Genomic DNA, 7,500 nt, shown 5'->3' on the forward strand with positions numbered 1-7,500 from the left:
ACACACACTCACACACACACACACACACTCACACTCACACACACACACACTCACACACACACACAGACACACACACACACACAGACACACACACACACACTCACACACACACACACACACACAGCATCACTGCTTGCAGCTGAGCATTCTGGGAAGTCATACACACCTTGTCCAGCTGTTAGTCAAGCTCACCTCAGTGTTTGTTAATCAGTTAATTCTTTAACGAGCTGTTTCAATTAACCTCATCCCACTGGGGAAGACGATTTCCCCTTTCTGTGTGTGTGTAATTAGCCCCCACCTCCCCCACCTCTCCCACCTCTGCCCCCTAGATGATCAATTAGCATGAGGTTTAATTGGACAAATGAACACTGGCTTTAATTGACAAATTAACAGCGTCCTAATTGACCAAATTAGCAGTCGACTCTAACGGCTGAAGGCTGCCGACCGGGATGGTTTGGCATTTCTGCCTCTGCGGACGACGTTCAGGGAGGTGTGTGTGTGTGTGTGTGTGTGTGTGTGTGTGTGAGATTATTCAGGAGGAGAAGCCAGCAAGTGGTTGTTGCTAGGCATCCAGAGTCTCCCTCTCTGTTTCACCCTCTCTCATTTGGGCTGTAATTTCATGAGCGGAGCTTTAATGGACTCTGTAGGAAGAGTGACAGACGGCTGAAGGACAGGAAGAGCCACAGACGGCTGAAGGACAGGAAGAGCCACAGACGGCTGAAGGACAGACGCCTCCTCGGCCTGAGAGCAGCAGTACAGAAACACCCTGACCCAGAATAACAGTTTCATACGGACGTGATGCCGTCCTGCTGTCTGGGGACGGCCCTGAACGCAACACTGACGTTCTCCAACACGCAGATGTTTTGAAGCGGTGAGGAGCACCTGAGACCTGGTTTCAGACTAGTCCTGGACTAAAGTGGTCGGTTAGACTGCACTAATGAAGCCTCTTTGCTGCATGAATATTAAGACCGACTTACTTTGAGGTAAGAGCCGTCGCCTCCTCTACTCACGCCGGCGGAGACACTCGTCACCCGTCAGTAGCTGAGAGCCCCCCTGAGCTGTAACAGACAGACAGACAGCTGTAACAGAATGGGGGGGGGGGTCCAGTCAGAGGGAAGACCCCCAAGCAGAGACAGGTCCAAGGCCACACCTGATGGTGTGTCGAAGTGCAATTTAGATTTAAGGTCAGTGGCCTGGTGAGGTCAGTGGGCCGGTGAGGTCACTGGGCCGGTGAGGTCAGTGGGCCAGTGATGTCACTGGGCCGGTGAGGTCAGTGGGCCTGGTGATGTCAGTGGGCCTGGTGATGTCAGTGGCCTGGTGATGTCACTGGGCCAGTGATGTCAGTGGGCCTGGTGAGGTCAGTGGGCCTGGTGATGTCAGTGGCCTGGTGATGTCAGTGGGCCTGTGATGTCACTGGGCCAGTGATGTCAGTGGCCCGGTGAGGTCAGTGGGCCTGATGATGTCAGTGGCCTGGTGATGTCAGTGGGCCTGTGATGTCACTGGGCCAGTGATGTCACTGGGCCTGATGATGTCAGTGGGCCTGGTGATGTCAGTGGCCTGGTGATGTCAGTGGGCCTGTGATGTCACTGGGCCAGTGATGTCAGTGGCCCGGTGAGGTCAGTGGGCCTGGTGATGTCAGTGGCCTGGTGATGTCACTGGGCCGGTGATGTCACTGGGCCGGTGAGGTCAGTGGGCCTGGTGAGGTCAGTGGGCCGGTGATGTCAGTGGGCCTGTGATGTCAGTGGGCCGGTGATGTCAGTGGGTCTGGTGAGGTCAGTGGGCCTGGTGAGGTCAGTGGGCCTGGTGAGGTCAGTGGGCCGGTGATGTCAGTGGGCCTGGTGAGGTCAGTGGGCCGGTGATGTCACTGGGCCGGTGAGGTCAGTGGGTCTGGTGAGGTCAGTGGGCCTGGTGAGGTCAGTGGGCCGGTGATGTCACTGGGCCGGTGAGGTCAGTGGGTCTGGTGAGGTCAGTGGGCCGGTGAGGTCAGTGGGCCTGGTGAGGTCAGTGGGCCGGTGATGTCACTGGGCCGGTGAGGTCAGTGGGCCTGGTGAGGTCAGTGGGCCTGGTGGGGGCCTGTCTGATGAGTCCTGTCACTGAACAGTGAACTCTATTTTAAAGCTTTGTTTTGAACCTTCCTAATCTGACCTTAGCCTGACAGCGTACGGCGACACCACCTGTGTTTCTGGCACGTCGGGGTTTGGAGGGGTCGATTCATGTGCTGATAAATAGTGAGTTTAGTAATTAAAAGATCGTTCCGTTAGATTACAGCTTGGATTGTTTTTGAAATGTTTTGACAAATTTGCTGTCTGACTGCTGAAACTCCACAGAGAGCCTTTAATTTCTTTAAGTTGATTTAGAAAACTGACATCTAATCAGCCTCAGACGATAATAACAACATTTAATGTGGGAGAAAGTGGTTTGAGGAGACATTCTCGGTGTATACTGACGGAGAGTCGTAACACGTGTTCGACTCTGATGGACGTCAGCTGTCACCACGACTGTGATCCTCTGAAGCCATGCAGCAAAAACGAGAAGAACAAGAAGTCAGAGTTTGAACTGTCGCGAGACCGAAACAAGTCCAAACAAAGTCAGTTCCACAGACGGACGTCTTTAAATGAAACAATAAATATCATAAACACTTCTGGACTCGTCTGATCCTTAATGTTGGATTCTCCATAAAACCTGCAGTCAAATGCTCCTAATCCAGTGAATGTTAGCAGGACAGCTGTAGAAGCACACATGAACATCAGACTGTTGGAGGTAAAAACAGGAGGAGACGACGTCGTTCACTGTCGTCCTCCTTCTTCTCTCCTTCACCTCCCTCTCAGAGCGACAGAGGCAGCAGTGGACCACGGTGTCAGTCAGCTGGAGTTAATCTGCAGAGAGTCGGCGCTCCCGAAGCGCTCTGACACACTTCTGAGCTTTCAGACGCTTCACTGTCACTTCGTTCAATCAGCCTGCCGCTAATTCAAGAAGGTTCCACCTGGAGCCGGTGCAGGAGTCCCTCTGTGGGCCGGCTGCAAAGCTTTGCACTCAGAAGGTGGCCGATGCATTTCCCCCATCCTGCTCATCAGTTTCCATGTTTCTACACAGACAGATTCTGCATACGTAGCTGAGCAGACTATGATTGGTTATTTCTGGTAACATTAGTGCGTGGCCGTGGCAGACGGTCATTCCACCGTCACACTGTGCTGCAGGTAATATTCTACGCATTTCTTTGTTGGGCTTCGTCACGTTTATTGCATATTAATACTACGCCTTGATATCTGTCTGGTGAAGTAGTCTGAGCTCGTTTGGCTAGCTCGTGGTCTAGTGTGGCGGCCTGTTGGTGAATGTGCTCCTATATATATATATATATATATATATATATATATATATACACACACACACAGAAACATTCACTGTACACCAAGTTCTAATGATCTCCTGTTGTTTCTTTGGCAGCACCAGATGTGTTCATGCTCTTTATGGACGTGGCAGATCTGGGTCCTGTTTTCAGGCCGACTTGTGCTGACCAATCAGGTTTAAGCAGGCGGAAATGTAACCTTGGAGCACATGAGCTATCGTCTGCCAGCTTTTTATTATTTGACATTCATGTGGACTGTTTCTAGAGAAAACAGCCCAAATGTTGAAGAGATTAAAGGGAGGTCTCATCTGTGAGGATTACGACAGGCCGCTTACATTTTGTGCCCAAGTTTGGATTTGACAGACGACTTGGTTACTGTGGTTTTGGTCAAAGTCAAAGTCCACAGCACGAGAGCTTCGCTGAGTTAGTTTTGGATGTGGGTGTAGCCTGGTTCATGATCACTCCTCTGACTCTACAGTAATCCATACAGATCCACCAATCAGAGCTTTGGAAGCAGGATAAAGGACGAGGGCGTCACCGTCCTGTCCCGGGACAAAAGCCTCTGCTTTGCTCTTCTGGAGCCTTCGATGGATCGAGTCGTGCCGGCAGAGCGTCGTCCACGTTGGCTCAAACGACACGTTGTTGAGATCGGAGCTGACTGCCGACTCTCATACTGAACACCGGTCCGTTTTTAGCCTGTCCAAGACTTTCATGTTGTTTTATCTCCGTTTGGACTCCACGAAGATGGAAGTTCCTCTTTTTTATCTTAGACATTGAAGCTAAAATAGAAGCTGATAAAAGATGTGAGTGTCTCGCACATAAAACAACCTCCACTTCTGGCGACGAACAGAGAACACTGACGTGAAGTTTATCATAAAACACATCTGGAGGATCTCGTCCCTTATTTAGGATCCCGTCCCTCGTTAACTCCTCAGCTGTCAGTCATTCCTCCACGCAGGTATCCCGTCTTGGGGGTGATGAATATCTCATTTCAGACCCAAACCCTTCAATCAGCATCAGACGGCAGGTTTCCAGGTTTGAAGGTTCAGATGAAATCTACATTTTCATCCGCCCGCCTGTGAAGGTAATTAAAGGCTGGATTACTATCTGAAACACTCCTGGATCCATTCAGCACACACACATTTACACATTTATACTCAGACCCAAACACCTCCCTCCCTCTGTCCCTCCGTTTGAGACATTTAGCAAACAGAATATACAGAATATACAGAATATATGGCACACATGACTGTATGTATGGAGCCTGAACACTCTGTCTGCAGCTGCTGCACTATTTGTTCTCCCTGTTTTAGTCCTTTTGGGAGCCAATTATTTCAAACACACAAACAAAACAGAATGCTGCTCGGTCCTCTATCATCAAGTGTGTGTGTGTGTGTGTGTGTGTGTGTGTGTGTGGGATGCATTTCCGTTTGAACATCAAAGAGGCCTCTTTTGATCAGTCTAAACACACACACACACATATAGGCCATCTGAGGACAGATCTGCAGAACGGCTCGTCTCTCCTCATCTGAACCTATAGCATGACTGACACACACACACACACACACAGAGCTGTCTTATAGTCAGAAGCCTCCTCTATGTTCATCTCAGCTGAGTCTAATTTTAACCTCGACTCTGATTGGTCGGTATCAGTCTGTAAAGAAGCGTCCTCTGATTGGTCGGTATCAGTCTGTAAAGAAGCGTCCTCTGATTGGTCGGTATCAGTCTGTAAAGAAGCGTCCTCTGATTGGTCGGTATCAGTCTGTATAAAGAAGCGTCCTCTGATTGGTCGGTATCAGTCTGTAAAGAAGCGTCCTCTGATTGGTCGGTATCAGTCTGTATAAAGAAGCGTCCTCTGATTGGTCGGTATCAGTCTGTGTAAAGAAGCGTCCTCTGATTGGTCGGTATCAGTCTGTATAAAGAAGCGTCCTCTGATTGGTCGGTATCAGTCTGTATAAAGAAGCGTCCTCTGATTGGTCGGTATCAGTCTGTATAAAGAAGCGTCCTCTGATTGGTCGGTATCAGTCTATAAAGAAGCGTCCTCTGATTGGTCGGTATCAGTCTGTAAAGAAGCGTCCTCTGATTGGTCGGTATCAGTCTGTAAAGAAGCGTCCTCTGATTGGTCGGTATCAGTCTATAAAGAAGCGTCCTCTGATTGGTCGGTATCAGTCTGTAAAGAAGCGTCCTCTGATTGGTCGGTATCAGTCTATAAAGAAGCGTCCTCTGATTGGTCGGTATCAGTCTGTAAAGAAGCGTCCTCTGATTGGTCGGTATCAGTCTATAAAGAAGCGTCCTCTGATTGGTCGGTATCAGTCTGTAAAGAAGCGTCCTCTGATTGGTCGGTATCAGTCTGTAAAGAAGCGTCCTCTGATTGGTCGGTATCAGTCTGTGTAAAGAAGCGTCCTCTGATTGGTCGGTATCAGTCTGTAAAGAAGCGTCCTCTGATTGGTCGGTATCAGTCTGTAAAGAAGCGTCCTCTGATTGGTCGGTATCAGTCTGTAAAGAAGCGTCCTCTGATTGGTCGGTATCAGTCTGTATAAAGAAGCGTCCTCTGATTGGTCGGTATCAGTCTGTATAAAGAAGCGTCCTCTGATTGGTCGGTATCAGTCTGTAAAGAAGCGTCCTCTGATTGGTCGGTATCAGTCTATAAAGAAGCGTCCTCTGATTGGTCGGTATCAGTCTGTGTAAAGAAGCGTCCTCTGATTGGTCGGTATCAGTCTGTAAAGAAGCGTCCTCTGATTGGTCGGTATCAGTCTGTAAAGAAGCGTCCTCTGATTGGTCGGTATCAGTCTGTAAAGAAGCGTCCTCTGATTGGTCGGTATCAGTCTGTGTAAAGAAGCGTCCTCTGATTGGTCGGTATCAGTCTGTGTAAAGAAGCGTCCTCTGATTGGTCGGTATCAGTCTGTAAAGAAGCGTCCTCTGATTGGTCGGTATCAGTCTGTAAAGAAGCGTCCTCTGATTGGTCGGTATCAGTCTGTAAAGAAGCGTCCTCTGATTGGTCGGTATCAGTCTGTAAAGAAGCGTCCTCTGATTGGTCGGTATCAGTCTGTATAAAGAAGCGTCCTCTGATTGGTCGGTATCAGTCTGTATAAAGAAGCGTCCTCTGATTGGTCGGTATCAGTCTGTAAAGAAGCGTCCTCTGATTGGTCGGTATCAGTCTGTATAAAGAAGCGTCCTCTGATTGGTCGGTATCAGTCTGTGTAAAGAAGCGTCCTCTGATTGGTCGGTATCAGTCTATATAGAAGCGTCCTCTGATTGGTCGGTATCAGTCTGTGTAAAGAAGCGTCCTCTGATTGGTCGGTATCAGTCTATATAGAAGCGTCCTCTGATTGGTCGGTATCAGTCTGTGTAAAGAAGCGTCCTCTGATTGGTCGGTATCAGTCTGTAAAGAAGCGTCCTCTGATTGGTCGGTATCAGTCTGTGTAAAGAAGCGTCCTCTAATTGGTCGGTATCAGTCTATATAGAAGCGTCCTCTGATTGGTCGGTATCAGTCTGTAAAGAAGCGTCCTCTGATTGGTCGGTATCAGTCTATAAAGAAGCGTCCTCTGATTGGTCAGTATCAGTCTATAAAGAAGCGTCCTCTGATTGGTCGGTATCAGTCTGTAAAGAAGCGTCCTCTGATTGGTCGGTATCAGTCTGTATAAAGAAGCGTCCTCTGATTGGTCGGTATCAGTCTGTAAAGAAGCGTCCTCTGATTGGTCGGTATCAGTCTGTATAAAGAAGCGTCCTCTGATTGGTCGGTATCAGTCTATAAAGAAGCGTCCTCTGATTGGTCGGTATCAGTCTGTAAAGAAGCGTCCTCTGATTGGTCGGTATCAGTCTGTAAAGAAGCGTCCTCTGATTGGTCGGTATCAGTCTATAAAGAAGCGTCCTCTGATTGGTCGGTATCAGTCTGTATAAAGAAGCGTCCTCTGATTGGTCGGTATCAGTCTATAAAGAAGCGTCCTCTGATTGGTCGGTATCAGTCTGTAAAGAAGCGTCCTCTGATTGGTCGGTATCAGTCTGTAAAGAAGCGTCCTCTGATTGGTCGGTATCAGTCTGTAAAGAAGCGTCCTCTGATTGGTCGGTATCAGTCTGTAAAGAAGCGTCCTCTGATTGGTCGGTATCAGTCTGTAAAGAAGCGTCCTCTGATTGGTCGGTATCAGTCTGTAAAG

Source organism: Pempheris klunzingeri, chromosome 21 (assembly GCF_042242105.1).
Source record: "Pempheris klunzingeri isolate RE-2024b chromosome 21, fPemKlu1.hap1, whole genome shotgun sequence".
In the NCBI taxonomy this organism is placed as follows: Eukaryota; Metazoa; Chordata; class Actinopteri; order Acropomatiformes; family Pempheridae; genus Pempheris; species Pempheris klunzingeri.